General features: G+C 44.5%; 1 protein-coding gene across 2 annotated transcripts in view; it reads left to right on the top strand.

The window, feature by feature from the left end:
• eefsec (eukaryotic elongation factor, selenocysteine-tRNA-specific) overlaps nt 1-22,520 on the top strand; it is a 445,969-nt gene that overhangs the window by 133,061 nt on the left and 290,388 nt on the right. The gene's annotated exons all lie outside the window — the stretch shown is intronic.

Raw genomic sequence — 22,520 nt, 5'->3', positions numbered from 1 at the left:
ATTGCATCTGTAAAAGCAAGGGCTTGCCATTAAAGACCCCCAGAAGGATGATTGTTTACTTCTTTTTTGGGATGGCAGTGAGGACTTCATCAAGGTCAAAATAGAACTTTTCCTTAATATCTTCATGGGAGTCCAGGGTTGGGCCATAAGAGCTGATGATGGCGGCATATTGCTTAACGGCTGAGCTGTGGGTGATGTGTCATGAGTTTTTTTATCTTTAGATCTAGGGAGTTCTGGCAGTGCATCCAAGATCCTTTTCCAGATGGCAAAACCAACTCCGTGGAAACAAGGATGAAAGCAAAATACTGCAGATGCTGGAAATCTGAAATAAAAACATAAAATACTGGAAAAATTCAGCATGTCTAGCCGCATCTGTGGAGAGAGAAACAGAGTTAATGTTTTGAGTCCGCATGACACTTCTTCAGAGCTAAGGAGAAGTGGAAACATGATGGATTTTATACTGTTTGAGAGGGGGTAGAGCAGGTGAAGCAAGATAGAAAGTCAGCGATAGGTGGAAGCTAAGGAGAGATTGACAAAGATGTCATGGGCACGAGACAAAGGGAGTATTAATGGTAGTGGTAAAGACTAAAGGAAGTGCTGATAGTGGTAGAATGTGTTAACAGCAGAACAAGGCTCAGTGCTCTGTGAAAGTACAACATAGAAACAAGTGACAGATGGCCCTGTGGGGGGTGGGATTGGGGAAAAAAGATAAAAATTGAATGAATAAATAAAAATAAATAAATAATAAAAATGAAAATAAATAATGAAAAAATTTAAAATTGAAATAAAATTTTTAACAATGGATTAATAAAGGAGCAGAGATGGAGCAGAGAGTTCATGGTTTGAAGTTGTTGAACTCAGTGTTAAGTCCGGAAGGCTGTAAAGTGCCTAGTTGGAAGATGAGGTGCTGTTCCTCCAGTTTGCGTTGGGCTTCACTGGAACATTGCAGCAGGTCAAGGACAGACATGTGGGCATGAGAGCAGTGTGGAGTGTTGAAATGGCAAGCGACAGGGAGGTCTGGGTCATGCTTGCGGACTGAGCGAAGGTGTTCTGCAAAGCGGTCACCCAGTCTGCGTTTAGCCTCCCCAATGTAGAGGAGACCTTGATCCCTTCTGGACTTAACTTTGAGATCAACAACTTCAGACAATGAACTCTCTCCTCCAACTCTACTTTTTAATCCTTTTTTTTATTTTAATTTTAATTTTTACTTTTATTTATTTTCATTTTTTAAAAATTTACTCATTCAATTTTTTAAATCCTTTTTCCCCACCACCTCCGCAGGGCCATCTGCTACTTGTTTCTATGTTGTGCTTTCGCAGAGCACTGACCCTTGTTTTTGCTATTAACATATTCTGCCACTCTCAACACCTCTTCAGTTCTTACCACCACCATTAACACTCCCTTTGCCTTGTGTCCATGGCATCTTTGTCAATCTCTCCTTAGCTCCCACCTATCCCTGACCTTCTATCTTGCTTCACCTGCTCCACCCCTCTTAAAAAGTATAAAATCCATCATATTTCTACTTCCCTTTAGTTCTGAAGAAGAGTCATATGGACTCAAAACATTGACTCTGTTTCTCTCTCCTCAGATGCTGCTAGACCTGCTGAGCTTTTCCAGCATTTTATATTTTTATTTCTGTGGACACCGCTGTCGATCTTTCCTTATCCAGTAGGTGTATCCCCCTGCTTGTTCCTTCAGCTGCCCCTTCCCCAGGGAGGTGGGCCTCATTGAGGGCAGCGATGTCAATTTGGAGTCTCAATAGCTCATGTGATATGATTGCAGTTCTTCGTTCCAGGCGGTCACTCTTGAGATTATCTACGAGTGTTCTAACATTCCAGGTTGCAACACTTAATGTTTTCTTTCTTTGACCACGAAGGTGGTGATCCTGCAGGGAAAGGTTCCCCAGCCAGGAGAAAGTGGGACAGCCTATTTTTAGGGCATCTTTTCTAACCCCCCTCCCCATTTGGGGTGAGCAGAGGGTATCCTTAAGAAAACTGCTCAGTCGCAGATGCTGCTGCCCAAAGACACCCATATCCCAACACAGGTGTCCAGTGACCTTAGTGCATCTGTCTCCTGTGTGCAGGTGGTTGACTGCAGACACCCAGGTTCACAGCACTTTCCCTGTCGCCAATTTTCCATCGCCACAAGACTTGGCAAATGGACCCTGGTAGAAACATTTGCGTGACTTTGGGGAGCTTGGGACACCATCATTGTCCACATGATCTTGATGGGTTGGTGTCAGATTTTGGTGAAGTGTTGAAGCACGATGACTAGGACCATCTTGCTGGTGCAGCCTTCTTCCACCTTGTCAAGACACAGTCTTCCTTAGCCTTCTACAAATTACAGCAGTGAATGTTTGTCAGTGAAGACCGTTGCAAGTCAACAGAAGTCCTAGTGTACAGAGCAGTTGTCATCACCACACTCCTGTACTGCAATGAGACCTAGACAGTATATGAACAACACGTAAAAACGCTAGAGAAATTCCATAGGCAATGCCTCTGTCACATCCTCCCCATTCACTGAGAGGACCATCGAACAAACAGTGATGTCCTTCTTGGATCCACCTCCATAAGTATTCAGGAAAAACTCCTTCAAAATCAACTTTGATGGACTGGACACTGTGTCCAGATTGCCAAAATCCCCCACCCCCCCACCAGGTACTGTTTTCTCAAATGGCAAATGTGCCAGAGGACAAAGAAAATGCTTCAAAGACACTCTGAAACTTTTGTTGAAGCGCAGAAGTATTGACATTAATGACTGGGAGGAACTTGCTACCAATCATTCCGAGTGGCAACAACTTATCATTCATGCTGCATCACACTTTGAGTCACAACATCCTAATAATGAGGCAGAGCAGCAGCAGAGAAGAATGAAAAGGAAGCAAATTTTTCTTCTATTCTTTCATGGGATGTGGACATCACTGACTCAGCTAGCTTATTGCCCAACCCTAATTGCCTTTGAAAAGGTGGTGGTGAGCTGCCTGCATGAACTGTTGCAGTCCCATGTAGTGTAAGTACACCCACAGTGCTGTTAGGGAGGGAGTGCTACGATTTTGACCCAGCAAAGTGAAGGAACGGTGATATATTTCCACACCAGGATGGTGAGTGGGTTGGAGGGGAACTTGCAGGTTGTGGTCTTCCCATGCATCTGTTGCCCTTGTCCTGTGAGGTGGTAGAGGTTGCAGGTTTGGAAGGTGCTGTCAAAGGAGCCTTGGTGAGTTGCTGCCATGCATCTTGTAGACGGTATACACTCTAGCCGCTGTGCGTTGATCGAGGAGAGAGCAGATGTAGAAGGTGGTGAATGGGATACCAATCAAGCAGGCTGCTTTGTCCTGGATGGTATCAAGCTTCTTGAGTGTTGTTGGAGCTGTACTCATTCAGGCAAGTGGAGTATTCCATCACACTCTTGACTACTTTGCTTTGGTGGACAGGCTTTGGGGAATCAGGAGGTAAGTTACCCTCTGCAGAATTCTGACCTGCTCTTGTAGCCACAGTATTTATATGGCTAATCCAGTTCAGTTTCTGGTCAATAATAACCACCAGATATTGATAGTAAATAACAAATCCTGTATTCTGGATTCCACTATTCAAGAAATGTATCCTGCCCCTTGTGCCCAAAAATCTGTGCATCAAAAATTGGCCTGCTCAGTCACATGAAGACCCATGGCAGAAACTCATGATCCTGAGTAGACGCCACCCTTGAATCGAGGAACAGCCGACAACAGGGGTTGCCATCAGATTAGCCAGGTCTGCATGTGCCCAATATCCAATGGGGAATATTACTGGGTGGAAGTCTAATTGGGATGAACCGTCTTGTTTAGCAGACACATTACCACTCCGCCCTAAACTCACATTGAAGTAAAAAATAATTTTTAAACAGAGTTTGTTTTGGTTCTGCTAAGTTCATTGATTGGAAAGTGAGGGTGGTGAGCAGAGGCAGTGAACCTGGCCTGCTGAGATGTATTGCTGGGCATCTAACTGACTATAATTACCATCTGGCAATGATTACTTGTGCTAACAGAGAAAAATCATTACATTCTGAGATTGTAGCAAAAAAAGCCATTAAAGTAATCACAGTTTAGATTTGGTGGGATTCTGTTTGGCCTACTGAGGGTTTTTTTGTTGTTCTACTTTGCACTTGTTTTGTAAATTAACTGTAAATTGGTTTGAATTCTTCCAGTGCGCAGTGATGAAATCTACTTTGGTTTTTACTTTTGTTTTAACTCTTTGTAGTGCAGTACCAACATTTTTTAAAAATTTCCTGATGTACTTAATAACTGCAGTACAATTTGGACAGAGATATTGTCGGATGTTCTGTGCAGTGTGGTACCGATCAGAAAGGTTGCAGGTTCAAGGTGGTTCACTCGCTGGTTGGACTATTTCAATGCAACCTTGGCTGATCTTCCAACATACATAGGGATAGTCAAATTCAATCCTGCACTAGGTCCGTCTCACCTATCTCCCCAACATTTGCTCCTGGTTCCCCACTGCCTCCAATTTAAAAATTTCATCCGTGTATGTAAATTCCTTCATGGTTCACACTTCCCTCACTCTGTGACCTTCTTCAGCTTTACAATTCCTGCTCTCAAGAACTTTGTATTTCTCTGAGTATGGCCCATTGTACTTCACTACTCCCTTTCCCCCACCACTGGTGGATTTAATCACACCCTGGAAACCCTTTTGTGTTCCCCTCGATCTCCCATCTTTCTTCAAAACTATCCATAAACCCACCTCTTTGTCTCGCCCCTAATTTCCCTTTCTTTGGCTCAACGTCCATTTTAGTCAGATTATTTCTCTGTCAAGTGCCTTGGGGTGATTTTTTTTATAGTAAAGGCACTATATTTAGTTCTTTCCATACAGTACATATATAATATAAATGACATTTGTGAGCTTCAAATACATCTGTACATATGGATTATTGTTATATGTTTATACAGGAGTGGGAGGTTGTAAGCATTTCCTTGAAGGATGACTCCCCTCGATGGAAAGGGAGAGAGACATGAGTGATGACGTATGGGTAGGAAAGAAAGCCAGAAAGCTGGACCCTCATGTTATACACTGAGATAATTACAGTTAATTATGATACATGAGTTTACACATTTACAATGGGAGAAAGCTGATTCAAAAAGGAGAGTAAGCAGGATGAGTATTAAGAGCTTGAGATTACCTTAGAGCATAAAAAAATGTGAATGATAAAAGAGAAAAATAGTCAGATATTTGCTATTATGTTAACGACTAGCAACATCTATCAAGGAGAAATACTTTCACTTTAAACTTGAACAAAAGTTCTGTCGAGCTGGCTCATATGTCCAGAGATATATAAATACAAGCTGTTGTATCAAGCTGTATCCATCTGCCAAAATTCCTCACATACAATAATTTATAATTAAGTGCTGTGAATGTTGTTATGCAGTATGACAATCAGTTTGGACAGAACGTTCCGTATAATGGCAACTTAATTAATGATCAGTTAACCTGGTTTTTGTGGTGGTGTTTGAGGGAAAAATACTAGCTGGGACAGTGGGGTATTCCCCTATTCTCTTCTGAAATAATGTCACAGAGTTTTCAGCCATCCTGAGATGAGGGGCTCACCTTATGAAGAAAGGTTGAACAGATTGAGCCTTTACCCATTTTAAGTTTAGAAGAATGAGAGGTGATCTTATTGAAACATATAAGATCTTGAGGGGACTTGCTAGTGTGGATACCTGGAGGACATTTCCTCTTGTGGGGCAGAGGAACTGGGGGACACAGTTTAAGAATAAGATAGAGATGAGGAGAAATTTTTTCTCTCACTGGATTGTTGGTCTGTGGAATTCTCTTGCCCAGGAATTAGTGGAGGCTGGGTCATTGAATCTATTCAAGGTTGAGATCGATAGGTTTTTGATAGACAGGGGAGTCAACGGTTATGGAGACAGACAGGAAAGTGGAGTTGTGACCACAACCAGATCACAACCAACAATGATCTTACTGAATGGCGGAGCTGGCTCGAAGGGCCAAATGGCCTACTCCTGCTCCTTAGTCCCCTAAGATTAGATATGTCCTCGATTTAATGTCTGATCTGAAAGATGGCAGCACTGACAGTGCATCAATCTTGCACTGGAATTTCAGCCTAGATTTACCTTCTTGGGCCTCAGGGTGGACTTGCTGCCTGACCTCCTGCCTGAAAGGCAATAATGCTACCAAGTGAGCCTAGCTCGTGCAGCAACTGAGTTACTTAAGGGTTGTTTTAGTCGACTTCAATTCTCCTGGGTAAGGAAGGGAAAGAAAACAACCAATGCTATCTTGTTTCAAAATGCTATCCAATGACATACTCAAAAATACCCGCAAATGGCTGTTGGGATCAGATTAGGTTGTGATGCTCGCTTGGTCAAGTAGCTTGCCAACACTCATTGTCTAATCTCACCGATGGAAAAATAACACATTGCCGAGGTATTAGCAGATGTAAGTACCCGTGCATCTGCTGGTCTGCACCCTCATGAGAGCAGGGGTGGAAATAGAGAGAGGCAATAAATACCCAGCTGGCACAAGAAATGGTGAATTTATCATTAAATAATATTACTTTTCAAAAAAGAAAAGACATGATATTAAGTAGGAACAGTTTGTATAATTATGTCGTGAAGGACCGACCAACCCCATAGAATTAAAACCATAGGTGAGAACTGAAAAGATTTACGATCATTGTCAACATGTTTGATGAACGTTGCCCGTACACTACTGTGGGTGGAGGAAATTCCAGGCAGATCTCATTGTTTTTCAAGGAAATATCCAATCATTTTCAATTGTGGTAATTGCGATTCGAGGACAAGAATTTCCCCTGAATAGTCACATCCTGTAGTAGGGAAGCCAGCTGCAGTTATGCATGAAATACTGGGAACAGAAAGTTCCCGTACATATTTACCTCATTGCATCCAAAGGCAATTAAAATGCCCACTTGCAGCTAGTTTTCATGTCCCAGCAGGATGATCAATTGACCAGAATTGAGACAGCTTCTTACTCATTCATCAACCTTGAGTTTTTGGTTCTTTTCTAATATACTACATCGATTTTGTTTTCCGTCATGGTATGTAAAATTCTCTGGTTACAGGACAGCCCAGAATACTGGGTGCATTCCAGACAACATGACATTGCTGCTGCTTTCATTGGGAGGTTATAACACAGTTTGGTACATTTTTGAGGTATTTGGCAGTGATGGGATTGAGATCTTTATCCTGTCGCCAAGTCTAGGAGTAAGGAGTGCCTTTTTGAGATAAAAACAGAAAATGCGGGAAAAACTCAGGTCTGGCAGCATCTGTGGAGAGAGAAACAGTTAATGTTTCGAGTTTGTATGTCTCTTCTTCAGCTTTGGTAGTTCTCCATTCATTCAGAGGTCCGAGTCAGCCTTGCATGCCATTGATTCAGTGTGCAGTTAAATAATTGTACCTAAATTTTGATGCAAGTTCCTAGAGTTGCCTATAAGCCATTGTGTAAGCCTCTGTCATCATCACTCTGCATCATATGTATTGAAATGTCTGCACTATAATGATGTATAACTTATTATGACTAGGCCTGTATGCAAGAGACATTGAGTGGAATTGTCCCAGATTTGCATTAAGTGCGGGAGCGGGTGGGAAATCAGTTTTACCCACCGGCCGCAATGGTGGGTTTTTGCGCTTGTATCGTCCCATCCCACCTTATTAATCAACACATCCCCAGGAAACATGCCAGTTCGCTGGCAGGACGGCCTCCGATTCGCTCGCCAAGTCGTCACCTCACCGCTTCCTCACGCCGGACACCATTTTTAAAGTGCAGCCATGTGCACACCTCTGTGTTTCCAGCCCAGGACTGCTGCACAGAAGACATGGCCCCCAAAGGCAAGAAGCGTGCAGCACCCCTGGAACGTCTTGTGGACACTGTGGAGGCCCGCCGTGATGTCCTCTACCCCCGCTATGGCCACAGGAACATCACCAATCTGGCTTGAGAGGCAGTGACAGAGGTGGTCAGTACCAACGCTGCCCACAAGAGCTTGGCCATCCAGTGCAGAAAGAGGATGAACAATCTCATCGTGCCTCCAGGGTAAGTCAACCATCTCCACTCTGAACACATAAGCCCTTCACACATCCACAGGGATCTTACACCTCAAGGGACAACACCACTATCTCTCACACACACCCTCACATCTCCATCAGGCTCACAGCCTCTGGAGCTCGCGTTCCCATCCCATCCATGACCCCTCTCACCACACAAACATTCCATGCAGTGCAATGCGTCCTGCTCACACTCTGTCCATCTTTTTCATGCAGGGGAGGCTGGCTCACAGCAGCAGAGAGAGGTCCCAGACCGGTGGTGGAGTGGCCCACATTAGACCCCTCACTCACTTTGAGGAGCGTGCCAAGCGCTGACTGGTGAGGTTGTGGACCATGCCTGTGGCAATGGTGAGGTCAGTGGCAAACACCAACCTGAGGACCCTGCAGCACATCATCCCTCTCTCAACACAACTGTGAGTGCTGCCATGCACCAATCATCTTTCCTTTGGTTCGCAGGGAGCTCTGCCAAGCAACTGACCCCCTCAGTCAGCCAGCCCCTCAGCTCCATCCAGGTCCTCACCTCTAGCCAAGAGGACACCACCTCCTTTGAAAAGCTGGAAATAAGCAACCTGGAAGACCCGTCACAGCGTTTACCCACACCCTCCACCAGCGCAGAGAGACACACCTCGATGGGACCTAGATCTAGAGCCGGCTTGGGTTCACAATCTGGTGGTCACCACATGGACATGTGTCTGCAGCAGGAGGTAGGTTGGTTCAGCCGAGCACACAGAGGACTGCTGGGGAAGAGGCATCTGTGAGGTCTGAGCCAGATGATGGGCCTCTGGATTTGGCCTTCCAATTCATCCTGGAGAGTCAGCAGAAGGCAGGGGAACATCATGCGGAACTGTTGGAAGCCCTCAACAGAGTGGCACGCGAGTCGGAGAAGTGCGTCCGCCTGTTCTCTGATGAAGTAGTGCCCACGTGTCTGTGTATGGAGGTCTCCATGGGAAGGATGACAGACGCCTTGGAGACCCTGGTCCAGCAGAACGCAGAGATGTGCGCAGACTTGCACTCCATCACAGGAGCCATGGGTAAGTTCCTGCAGTGACAATGCGAGAGAGAAATGGGGCACCTCAATGTCCCTCCAAGTGCTCCTTTCCCAAGGAGACAAGCTGGGGCAGCCGGGCACCTGAAGGGAGGAGGAGGAGCAGCAGCTGAACAGCCCTGGGTCATCCACTCAGTAATCTCAGAGGCTGTCCTCTCCCTCCCAGTCCCCTTTGCCTGTGACCCCCCCTCAATCTCTCCCTCCGTCACCACAGCGGGAGCAACTGGCCCACAGGAGGACAGCCAAAGCAAACCGGGGCCTCCAAGGCTTTGGCTCTCCAGAGGACCCACGCCGAAGTTATCAGAGGCAACAGGGCCGACCATTGCACAGGCTGCCTCCAGCCTTGCTGCGGATGTCAGGGCAGCACCTAGAAGTGTAGGTCTAGCAAAGTTAACAATTTCTGATCACAAATGTTTGCATGGGTGAGCACATTTTGTCTCTTTATAATTGGAAAATGTATTCACTGAATAATGTGTAATGATGTCCTTCAGCTTCACTTGCAGGCTTCGCAAATCCTGCCCCTGCATTTCCCAACGGTTCAACTGCACACAGCCAGCCCAGGAGTGATCCTGGAGGGAAAAGTGTGTGTGTGGCAGGGCCTTTCGGAGCCTCGTGCAAGCACTGTCCCAGGCAGGTGGATCCTTTCTCCCTCACACTCATCTCCTGAGCATTTTCAATGCTGTCTGCTGGGGTTCTCTTTCAGTTGTCCATCTGAGCTGACCTGCATCACTACACACCCACTGATCACACTCCCAGGCAGCACCTGTTCCCGCCCAACATGAGTTTTCTTTTACTTTTTTGATTTTGTAAGATAGTTATCGTGATGTATGTCTTCAGTTCCCCCATCCTTTCCCCTCCCCCAGTCACCCATGCCCTTTCCCCCATCGTTGTTGACTCCCCGGCATCACCTTCCACCTCCACACCGTCACCTACCAGCCAGAGCATTTTTCTTTCCGGGATATCCAGGTGAATGTGCATGTTCGCTATCTTCTCGAGAATCCCATCCCCATCCACAATGACCTCCCCAACCTCCTCCTTCCCACCCCCATGGTCTATGTTTGCCTCCGAGTCCCCACCAACCACCGTCGCTGCCCCTTCTACTGCTACTATCACACCCACACTCTCCCACCCTACCGGCTCACTCTGCCCTCTCTCATTCTCACCATTCCTTCCTATCATGACCACCTTCATTTTGCTCCCTAGGAGGCAGTCATTGACTCCTCAGACCCCTCCCTTGCACATTCACCTGGACATGCCCCGGTCTTAGTCCTTGCCCCACCCTTAGTCCTTGCCCCACCCTTAGTCCTTGCCCCACCCTTACTCCTTGCCCCACCCTTAGTCCTTGCCCCACCCTTACTCCTTCCTTTCCCCCTGGACTTCTTCCTCCATCCAAACTCTTTCTTTCCCCCTCTGAACCTCCCCTTACATCTTCCTCTCTCCTTACACCTACCTCCTCAGTTGCCACATTCCCCCCCGATTACACCCCCCTCCTCTGTACTCCCTCCCCCTCGCTTCCTTGACACAACCGTTCCCTCCCCCCACCTCCCGACCTCACCTTCCTTGACACCAGTGTTCCCCCCTTCCCTTGACACCATCATTCTCCCCCTCCCAAACCCCACCCCTTCAGTACACTGTCCTCTCCCAGTCAAACCTCAATCTTCCTCTCCCACCGCCCCCCAGTACACCTTCCTCTCCCACTCACAGCTGGACCTTCCTCTCCACTCCCTTGACGATCGTCTGTAGCAACCCATGGCCAAGACACTGATGTCCCGAAGCAGATCCTCAACGGTGACCTTCCACCTTCTGTGAGCTTCGTGGCGGAGGCATGTCCATATAAATCTACCCAGCATGCGATGCACGTGTTCCTCCAGGGTCCGGTAGCTGAAGGGCTCCAGCATCTTCTGCTCCTTGGCTGCCCGCGATGTGAGCAAGGATTTGGCGGCGAGTCCCAACTTCTGCACGCCACACTTGTCAAGACGTGTTCTGCACCGGCCTGTTTTCCCGCTGATGTGGGTGAGAAATTTGATGTCGGTGGGGGGGGATGTGGATTCCGGTGAACAGGGCTTATAATGATATGCAGGTGTATTAAAATAGCATTCCCGATGTGCGGCAGCGGGAAAGGCGGTCTGGCATTAACGGGTGGAGCGGACGATCGCAAAGCGGTTTCATGATGGCATGTAACCAATTTTTTTGGCCTTTCTCCCATATTGTCCGTTCTTGCCCGCCATGATGCTTGACGCCAGCGGGGGACGGAAAATTCCGCCCATTGAAATATGAAATACTTGGTTATTTGTTTTGACATTTCAACAATTTATTGAAGCCAAATCCCTATCTGGCCCCCCCTTCCTATCTCTGTAACCGCTTCTAGCCTGACAACCCTCTGAGTGCTACATTCCTCCTTGCTGTGTCTTCAGTGGCCAAGATCCTAAACTCTGGAACTCTCTCCATAAACCTATCAGCCTTTCTACCTCTCTTTCCTCCTTTAAGACCTTCCTGAAACCTATCTCCTTGATCAGGTGTTTGGCCAGCTGTCCTAATATCTCCTTCGGTGGCTCAATGTCAAATTCTGTTTGATAATGCTCCTGTGAAGTGTCTTGGGCTGTTTGTACACAACTGAGGGCATAAATAGGAGTTTTAATTTTGGGAACTGACCAGAAACTGCCAAGCATATTGTCAAGCCTAATCTGCCCAACTTTAACTTGTTCATTTGTCTTTTGCTGAACTTCAAATAAAAGGCAGATCAACATTTAAATAGCACCTGATCATCTCCCAGCAATTTTCTTGCATAATAAGAAATGCTGGTCCATGTGACCTGGTGACCTATGACCTAGAAGCGGTACCAACAGCAGAGAGAACAGAGAAGGCGTTGTATGTGTGTAAAATACAGTTAAACAGGACAGAAAGCCAAAGATATAAGCAAAGTACTGCGAATGCTGGAAATCTGAAATAAAAACAGGAAATACTGCAAAAATGCAGCAGGTCTGGTAGCATCTATGGACCTGTGGGGAGAGAAACAGAGCTCTGAAGATGAGTCACATGGATTCAACATGTTAACTCTGTTTCTTTCACCACAGATGCTGCCAGACCTGCTGAGCTTTTCCAGCATTTTCTGTTTTTATTTCAGAAAGCCAAAGACTTGGTTAGGGCATAAATTGTGAATTGAACGATTTCACTGCTGCTGCTTCAGTTTTGCTAGAGCCGGCCAGAACGTTTGACAGAGTTTATTGAAGGGATGGATAAAGGAACCTCTGGGAAACCTGTACCATCAAGACTGTTGTATGCCTAGCTCAGAAGGGTCTGCAGACTTGTGCTATTTGGGTGATGACTGTCTCGGGGGACTTCAGATGGAATATGGCTGCCAGTGCACACTGCTCAAGGTCAGAATTGATTTAGTGGGAAAGTGAGAGACCCTGCATACGAGAAGCTGAGTTTGAGAACTGAGAAGCTGAGAACTTTGGAATTTGGAACAGCGCAAAGTGCTACATGTCTGTGGGGAGTGATGCAGGTGCTTGTAGTTGTTGAAGCTGTATCTTTGTTGTATCAGCTATTTAAAGTGACATTGACCTTTTTATTTGAAATATCATTTGCCCGTTAATTCATGTTTAATTTTCATTGCTTCTGATTTGTGTTAAAGAAAAAGTTACAAAAAGTGCAATTTTATCGGCAATTTCTTCATTTGGGGAGGCATTCAGTAAATTTGATTATTTTGGTTTACAGTTTCCCCAAAAGGATTGTAACAGATGCTTCGTGGGAGCGATTAGCAAAAAAATTTGGCACGCAGGCTTGATGTATCGTTTGAACAACAGCGTTCCTGACAACAAAACATCCCTCTTTGTTCCGCTGGGATGGCAGCCTAGATTATGGGCTTAGTCCAGGAATAGAATTTGTATCCAAAGCTTCTGATTCAAAGACGGTTGCTACCAACTAAGCCAAGCTGGGACTTAAAACATTCACCTTAATCAGTATAAAAGAGCATCGTTGTGATTGAAGGTGATATTACTGTTTCTGTCTAGTGTGCACTGGGACTGTTTGCTGGAAACCTTGGGCTGGAAACAGTACTATTCATTACAAAGTACTGGAATAAATCATTCTGTGCTCGAAAACAAACACATGAAGCTGATTAGCGAAGAAGGCTTGATCTTTATGTGTGCAATCCTCAGAAAGTTCAGATTTAAGAAAAGAAAATGACTGGATTTTGCTTTTATATGAGAAATTATTATGCTTCTTGAAGGGAATTACATGTGAATGCACTCAGGGCTCAGATGAAAATTATTATAAACTGCAAGAGCAATGTCTATGGTTTGGGGATATAAACCACACACTGATATTTGTCTCTAATGCTTTACATGGTGATACAGAGAGAAGGTATGTACACCCTGAGACATGTCTCACTAGAAGGGCACTCTCAAAATGCAAACTCTTGTTGTAGCAGAGGCAAATCTTGTGGTGTGGCTGATAGGCAAGTTCAGGGATTTACTGCTTGAATAAAGGCAGAGCATATGATAGAAGCTCAACTTTCACCAATTATCTACCGTCTGTTGTATTCATTCTTGAGATGTGAGAATTGCTGGCAAGACCAGCATTTATTTCCCATCCCTGAGAAGGTTGGTGATGGGCTTTCCTGCTTGAACCTCTGTAGTCCATGCTGTTCCAAAGTTCTGTTAGATGGTTTTGGTTAAGTGAAAACCCTGCAACACAATGAAGAAATGGCAGAAATACATGCCCAGGTTGGGATGGTGTGTGACTTGAAGGGGAACTTGGAGGTCGTGGCATTCCCAAATATCTGTTACCCTTGACCCTCTAAGTCGCGGAGGTCGTGGGTTTTGGAGATGCTGCCGAAGAAACCATGTCCTAATATTTGTCTCTAATGATTTAAGTACTTGTTTCCTTCCTGTGCATCACCCTAGTACATGCCTGCACCACACACTGTTGCTGTTGTAGCAGTGAACGATCCTGTGATGTTGCTGATGACAAGTTTGCAGATTTGCTGGGGTAAGTTGTAGCAGTGCGTCTAAGCAGTGCACACCGCTTAGGCTTTCGGATAAAGTGTCTCCCAACTTCTGAATGGAGTTGATCTTCTTAAATGTTGTGTGAAGCACCTATTGGGATGAAAACAGGGAAACAGAGCAAGGGGTCGAAAGCATTGTCTTGACTCCTCTGATCAGCCAGCATCATCATTGCTGGTCAGCAATGGTTCCTATCTGTTTTTGTAATCAGATTGCTCAGTGATAAGCATATGGCAAATAAACGCTTGTATGTTTTAAAAGATACTGTCCCATCAAGAGTTAATGCAAGACTCTAATTACTATTCCTGGAAAAAAAACACCCTTTTACAAGAAAAGGTAATTAAGCAGTTATAAAGAATCTGTAAACTGCTGACCCTGGTGGACTGTGTACAAAATGGACCACATGGTAGCTTATGGCTCTGAAAAAAAACCATGCCTGGAAAAGCTGTGTTTAAAAGTTGGTTTTAGTTTTCCTTTGAGAAGAGAAAGGACCAACTGGAGAAAGGAAGACAGCGGCCTTTTTGCAGCCCAGAGCCAGTCCACAGCTGGAAATGAATATAAGCCGCTGCTAAGTTGCCATGTGCTGGAATAGAGTACCTGCAAGTTTTCCTAGAGTCTGCCTGAAAAGCAGTGCAAGAGTCATCGATTGTTTCGCAGGTCAGCACAGAGAGACCAACTATATATCCTGGACACCATTTCAAGGACTCCACCATCTTTCCTTTTCCACAAAGCCATTGACTTTTAACCTTTGGCAGAGTTCCTCTATTTTTATTTATTTTTTTTGTCATGCTTGCAACTTAGGGTGTTTCGAAAGAGTAATTCATATACTTTCATATTCCATTCTGCATGTTAATAAGCTTTGCCTTTCTATTTGACATGACTGGTTTTATAATACACTGATAAGTTTGGTGTTTATTGAAAGAAGCCTGGTTAAAGTCTCCTTTGTTCTGGTTGGCAGTAGTGAAGTTAAATGATTGGCCATTTTGGTGAGTGAATCAATCTTATAAACTAATGGTGCGACCTGTGGAGAAGTGGGGTTTGATCAACTGCACACTCCTCCCATCCTGGTTGTAGGAGGAGGCCAGCACTTGTTGATTCATTTCTGCAAATGGCAGCCTTACCAGACCGCCTCTGGCATTGCTCATGGTTAGTTGGGACTTGAAGTGCAGCTATTATTTATGGCTGCTATAAAGAAGCTATGTTTAGCCTTACCCTATCCCTTCAAGACAACTGTTCCGCTATTCCTTAAGGGAACTTATCACTGAGCAATCTGATGACAAAAACAAATAGGAGCCATTACTGACCAAATAAAGCTGCTGTTGATCAGAGGAGTCAAGACATCATATTTTCTGTTTTCTTATTCTCTTCAATTAGGTGCAGTTGCCAAATACTCAAGAAGATCGATACTGTCCAGGAGAATGCAGTCAGTTTGAGGAACATCTCACCCACTAGCGTACCATGGGTGCATTGTGTAACATCTACAAGATGCACTGCAGCGACTTGCACAAGCTCCTTTGGCAGCACACCCAGAAGCCATGAGCTCCACTACCTGGAAAGTCAAGAACTGGAGGCTTATGTATTTTCTGAGTTGAAATAGGGGCTAGTTGTTGAGGAAGATTCTGTGGATTGGCAGTTGCATGAAATATCCTCCTTGGTGCCCTGGCCAAAATTGATTTGTCAATCAACACCACACCAAAAAAAAAATTATCAAGTCATTGTCAAATTACAGTTTGTGGGAGCTTGCAAAATACTGGAAATAAAACCAGAAAATGCTGCAAGTGCACAACAGACCTGTAAAGATGCAACAGTTTGGGTCAGTTTTTCCAGAGTCCGTACTTGAGATTTTAATTTGTCTTTTCTGTCTCGCATATTCTGTGTATTTCTGATGTTTTATGATTTTTTTTTAAATATATTTTTGTGGTATATTGTTGCATTTAATTGAACTATACAGTGCAGAAATGTTATCAGATTTACATAATTAAGCATAAATTTTAAAGCCTGGAGCATTTTTTAGGGAAGAAAGTGATAGTTATTTTCTTGAATCTTTTTGCACTTTTAAAATAATTATTTGAATTTTTTTTAGCGATAATCAGAAGAGTTCTCAGTTTGTATATGTGATGTCTGTGTCCCTTTCTGTTGCAGTATGACAGCAGTGACTACAATTCAAAAGTACTTCATAGGCTACTTAAAAAGGGGCCGGGGGAGGAGATTGAAAGCAGGAAACTATAGGCCAGTTAGCCTAGCATAAGTTTCTGAGAGGGCTTGACCTTCACTGGTCAATACACACGTTGGGATTATTACCGTTCCAAGTGCTATAAGATTGGTCTTATTGGCAGCCTTGTATTAGGGCCCAAGCCATTTGTTCACCATGCAAGCTTGATGCTGGAATGGAACGCATCAAAGACACCCTGTGGGATAATGGCTACCCTGATCAGATCATTTCGCACAAACTCATGAATGGGCCTAAAGGCCGTCACTTTCGGCCCTGGAAAGTGCCCAGTCTACCTCACTACCCTGGAAGGACAAGGTATCTCAAACATTTAAGCAGCAGTTGAAGCTAGCTGTTCCACGCTGCTACTATGCAGTAGCAACTCGAGTGGTATTTGCCACCAACAAGATACTGCTGTTAAGCCAAAAAGACATTCTGCCTATCTCACAAATACGTGATGTGGTATGTGAATTTTGGTGCCAGTGTTAGGTATGTGGGCCATACATCCCAAAGATTGGCAAATCATATCAACCAGCATGTCCCTTCCACTGTTCGCAATGGGGAAGATAGAGACCATACCCAACCAGCCCATGCTTGCAAAACTCAAAACAGTGTCCAACATTAGATGTGATCCCGCAATTGGACAACGTTTGCTAAATATTCCTCAATTACACTGACAACCAATTTAAGATTGTCAGTGGGGCTCTCAGTGTGGTACATTTGCGTGTACTGGAAGCTACGTATATTAATACACAAGGCCTTGTTCTTTGTGGACAGAAAGAACATGTACACACATTGTGCCTATTTCAGCTAAACAAAGTAGGTGATAGCCATTCACTGCCTCATTCCTCAGGGCAATGCCTTGACCAATCAGAGTCGATCTGCTTGGTTTAAATTTCGAACAATGCTTTGCAGTTAACTGTCAGTCACCATTAACTGGTGCATTCTGCACGGCAACCCCTCTACTAATCAGAGTCCGCTTGCCAGCCAGTCAGCACTCTCTTTTCATACAGCATAAAGTTGTTGTTTCCCCTGGTATTCTTATGATTGTGCAAGATGAAAAACAAAATGTCTCTTTTCGGCAATATTTCTTATTTTATTTTGTCGCTTGAGGGTGAATGCTTGCCAGGAACCCCTGGTAGAACCCCCTGTTCTCCTTCGATTAGTGTATTGTAATCTTTTAAGTCCCAAAACAGGCAGAGGGATCCCAGGAAATTGCATGGCTCTGACTTGGGGACTGAAGGGAGAATGGGGAGGTATGAGGTAAATGGTAGATGGGAATGACACAATGGGCCAACTGGTCTTTTCTTGTCCCCTTTTGTGTCTGCTTGCATATAACACCTTCTACAACTGTGCAGCATATGCCCGGTTATGCACTGAAGTGTCATTCTAGGTTTATGTGTATGAGTCAATGTGGGCTTGAACCCACAATTCTCTTACTCACAGTTGAGTGTGCTATAATTACCCTCTGACTTTGAAGAATGAGAGGAGATCTTATTGAAACGTGAAAGATTCTGAAGCAGTTGACAGGGTAGATGCTAAAAGGATGTTTTCCCTGGTGGTGAAATCTAGAACCATGGAGCATAGTGTCAGAATAATATAATGTAATGAACCATTGTCCACAAGGGATCATAGGCATCTCTCTATGTTAGAGAGAGAGACAAATGGTTATATAGCTTGAGGGGCACCATTCCACATCAAGCATGGGGTAAGGCAAGGAGTCAGACCAGCATGAAATACCACAGCCGTTACGGGGATTGAACAAGTGCTTTTCGTGTAATTTTGTACCACATTCTGGCCATCTAGCCAATTCAGCTGACCGACCCCCACAGTTTCAGAAAAAGGGTCGCCTATTTAAGATGGAAATGAGAGAGAATTTCTGCTTTGAGCCTTGTGCATCTTTGGAATTCTCTAATCCAAAGAACTGTGGTGCTTGATCTAAAGCAGGGCTATGAAACACTTTTAAAACTATCCTATTCTGCATTGTATTCTAAGGACAGTCTCCCTAGACTTGAAATGCCTATGTGATGTTGCTTCCACAGCCCACGTCCACTGCACACAGCTGGAAGAAAGACGGGAAATGGATTTTCCTCAGCACTGGTAACACAGTAGGAGTGACACCAAATTGGGCTTTAGGAGTGACGCCAAATGGGGGCTTTAGAAGTAATTGATTTGCTCAGTCATTTTATTTGGAAGATGTAACTGTATATGCTCATTTATGGTATACTTGATCTCCTTAAAGAAAAAATAGTGCAGCTTTATTGAATTTTCCTCCTTTCCATCTAGCTGGACAACAGGTTTAAACATCTGACGACAATATTATAACCCAAAACAGGCAACTCATCCCATGTCGGTATTTATACCCCCACTTATGGAGGCCATTCAACCCATCAAGTCTGCACCCCTCTTTCCAATAAAAGAGGAATGAAACTGTTTGCAAAATGCCTGATTTGTTTTAAAATAGCCTGTTCCAAACGGTGAAGATCACAGGCTTCAAAGGTATAAACCACCTACCCTTTCTCCTGCCCCTCCCCCTTACCACAGCAAAATACTGGAAATATGAAATAAAACCCGAATGTGCTGCAAATGCGCAACAGACCTGTAAAGGTGCAACATCTTGAGTCAGTTCTTACAAAGGGTCCGTACCCGAGATTTTCTGTCTTGCCTATTCTGTGTATTTCCGATGTTTTATTATATTATTTTAAGAAGAGATTTTTGAGGTATATTGTTACATTTAATTGCACTATACGATGCAGAAATGTTATCAGATTTACACCGTTAGGCATAAAGTTTAAAGCCTGGAGCATTTTTCAGGGAGGAGAGTGATTCAGTTCAAGTATTTTCTTAAATCTTTTTGCACTTTTAAAATAATTCTTTGAAAATGGTTTAATTTTTTCTGGCGATAATCAGAAGAGTTCTCAGGAGTTTGTATATGTGACATCTGTGTCCCTTTCTGTTGTAATTAAAGTACAGCAATTTGTTCCTATCTGCACGAGCAACATTAACTAATAACTCGTATTGGGAGGAAGGTCATAAGTTTAATGGTGTGTATTATTCAGAAGCCAAAAGAGCCAAAGGGAAAAGAGCCAGGCAGAGCAGCTCTAATGCAAACCATAAGCTGGGAAGGAAGGTTGTGGCTTTCACTTCTCTCCTGAAGGCAGGCAGGCGACCTGGTCAATAGAGTGCACGTAATCCCAGAGGGATCTGAGCTGAGAACAGGGATTGGGTTACTGCATGAAACTCCTTACAGTCCAAGCTTTAAAGGAGTAGTGGGTTCTAGTTTGAAATCTTTTTTGTTAAAATAATAACTTTGTTATTGTAGTTTGTCACGGTCAAGGAATTCTTGGTTCGTGGCAGATTCCAACTTTTAGGAATGCAGGAGTTGGAGTAGGCCATTCAGCCCCCCTCAAATATGTTTTTCCACCCACCCTTTTGATTTTCTACCTTCTTCTTGAGTAGGGTGCCTGATCCCCCTTTCCAGGGGTACAGTTTCAGTGTCACCCAAGAGGGCATTCTCCCTACACATTGGAGATCTTGCCAGACTGTTTGTGGAAGGCCACAATAGCTGACTATAATCCTGTCCACCTGTGATCTTCCAGAAAAGTCATTGACTAACAATTAGGAGCAGGGAGCCAGGCTTATTGCCTCTTTCTCTCCCCTGATGCCAAGGAGACCTGTAACAGTTAGCTGCTGGTGTAAATTGAGATCAGCATAGAACCATACAGCAGAGAAGGAGGCCAGTTGGCTCATTGTCCCTGTGTCAGCTCTTTGAAAGAACTATCCAGTTAGCTTTTTTTTAATACAAACAAAAAAAACTGCGGATGCTGGAAATCCAAAACAAAAACAGAATTAACTGGAAAAACTCAGCAGGTCTGGCAGCATCGGCGGAGAAGAAAGGAGTTGACGTTTCGGGTCCTCATGACCCTTCGACAGAACTTGAGTTCGAGTCCAAGAAAGAGTTGAAATATAAGCTGGTTTAAGGTGTGTGTGTGGGGGGCGGAGAGATAGAGAGAGAGAGAGAGGTGGGGGGGGTGTGGTTGTAGGGACAAACAAGCAGTGATAGAAGCAGATCATCAAAAGATGTCAACGACAATAGTACAATAGAACACATAGGTGTTAAAGTTAAAGTTGGTGATATTATCTAAACGAATGTGCTAATTAAGAATGGATGGTAGGACACTCAAGGTATAGCTCTAGTGGGGTTTTTTTTTTATATAATGGAAATAGGTGGGAAAAGGAAAATCTTTATAATTTATTGGGGAAAAAAAAGGGAAGGGGGAAAACAGAAAGGGGGTGGGGATGGGGGAGGGAGCTCACGACCTAAAGTTGTTGAATTCAATATTCAGTCCGGAAGGCTGTAAAGTCCCTAGTCGGAAGATGAGGTGTTGCTCCTCCAGTTTACGTTGGGCTTCATCTTCCGACTAGGGACTTTACAGCCTTCCGGACTGAATACTGAATTCAACAACTTTAGGTCGTGAGCTCCCTCCCCCATCCCCACCCCCTTTCTGTTTTCCCCCTTCCCTTTTTTTTTCCCAATAAATTATAAAGATTTTCCTTTTCCCACCTATTTCCATTATATAAAAAAAAACCCCACTAGAGCTATACCTTGAGTGCCCTACCATCCATTCTTAATTAGCACATTCGTTTAGATAATATCACCAACTTTAACTTTAACACCTATGTGTTCTATTGTACTTTTGTCGTTGACATCTTTTGATGATCTGCTTCTATCACTGCTTGTTTGTCCCTACAACCACACCCCCCCCACCCACCTCTCTCTCTCTCTATCTCTCCGCCCCCCACACACACACCTTAAACCAGCTTATATTTCAACTCTTTCTTGGACTCGAACTCAAGTTCTGTTGAAGGGTCATGAGGACTCGAAACGTCAACTCTTTTCTTCTCCGCCGATGCTGCCAGACCTGCTGAGTTTTTCCAGGTAATTCTGTTTTTGTTTTAGCTTTTTTTTAATATTCGTTCATGGGAAATTGGTGCCACTGGCTCAGCCAGCATTTATTGCCCAACCCTAATTGCCCTTGAGAAGGTAGTGGTGAGCTGCCTTCTTGAACCGCTACAGTCCCTGTGTTGTAGAAACTCCCACAGTGCTGTTAGAAAGGGAGTTCCAAAATTTTGACCCAGTGACAGTGAAGAAACGGCGATATATTTCTAAGTCAGGATGGTGTGTGGTTTGGAGGGGAACTTGCTGGTGCTGGTGCTCCCATGCATCTCCTGCCCTTGTCCTTCTGGGTGGTAGAGTTCGTGGGTTTGGAAGGTGCTGTCGAAAGAGCTTTGGTGAGTTTCTGCAGTGCATTTGTAGATGGTACACACTGTGTAACGGTGGTGGAGTGAGTGCATATTTATTGTGGTGGCTGTATTGTGGCCACTCAAGCAGGCTGCTTTGACCTGGATGGTGTTGAGCTTCTTGAGTGTTGTTGGAGCTGCATTCATCCAGACAAGCGGGGAGTATTCCATCACACTCCTGACTTATGCCTTGTAGATGGTGGACAGGCTTTGGGGAGTCAGGAGGTGAGTTACTTTCTGTAGAATTCCCAACCTCTGACTTGCTCTTGTAGCCACAGTATTTACAAGGCTGGTCCAGGTCAATTTCTGGTCAACGGTAACCCTAGGATATTGATAATGGTGAATTCAGCGATGGTAATGTCATTGAATGTCATGGGGAGATGGTTAGTTTCTCACTTGTTGGAGATGGTCATTGCCTGGCACTTGTGTGGCACGAATGTTAACTTGCCACTTATAGGCCCAAGTCTGGTTATTGTCCAGGTCTTGCTGCATATATATGCGGACTGCATCAGTACCTGAGAAGTCGCCACTGGTGATGAACATTGTGCAATCATCAACAAACATCCCCACTTCTGACTTTATGTTGGATGGGAATGTCATTGGTGAAGCAGCTGAAGATGTTTGGGCCTAGGAGAGTACCCCAAGGAACTCCTGCATCTCAGGACTGAGATGATTGACCTCCATCAATGACAACCATCTTCCCTTGTGCTAGGAATGACTCCAACCAATGGAGAGTTTACCCCCTGGTTGTCCTGTACTCTCTTCTTATTCACCAGCATCCATTTTCCAGCTGAGGACAATGTGGAATCTGGTTGCCTATTTGTCACGATTTTCACACATCTTGTTGCTTGGATTCCCCACATTTCACAGTAATAGGACGCACTTTCATTTACCTTT

The sequence above is a fragment of the Carcharodon carcharias genome, chromosome 7 (assembly GCF_017639515.1).
Source record: "Carcharodon carcharias isolate sCarCar2 chromosome 7, sCarCar2.pri, whole genome shotgun sequence".
Lineage (NCBI taxonomy): Eukaryota > Metazoa > Chordata > Chondrichthyes > Lamniformes > Lamnidae > Carcharodon > Carcharodon carcharias.
This window is presented reverse-complemented; position numbering and strand designations above follow the sequence as displayed.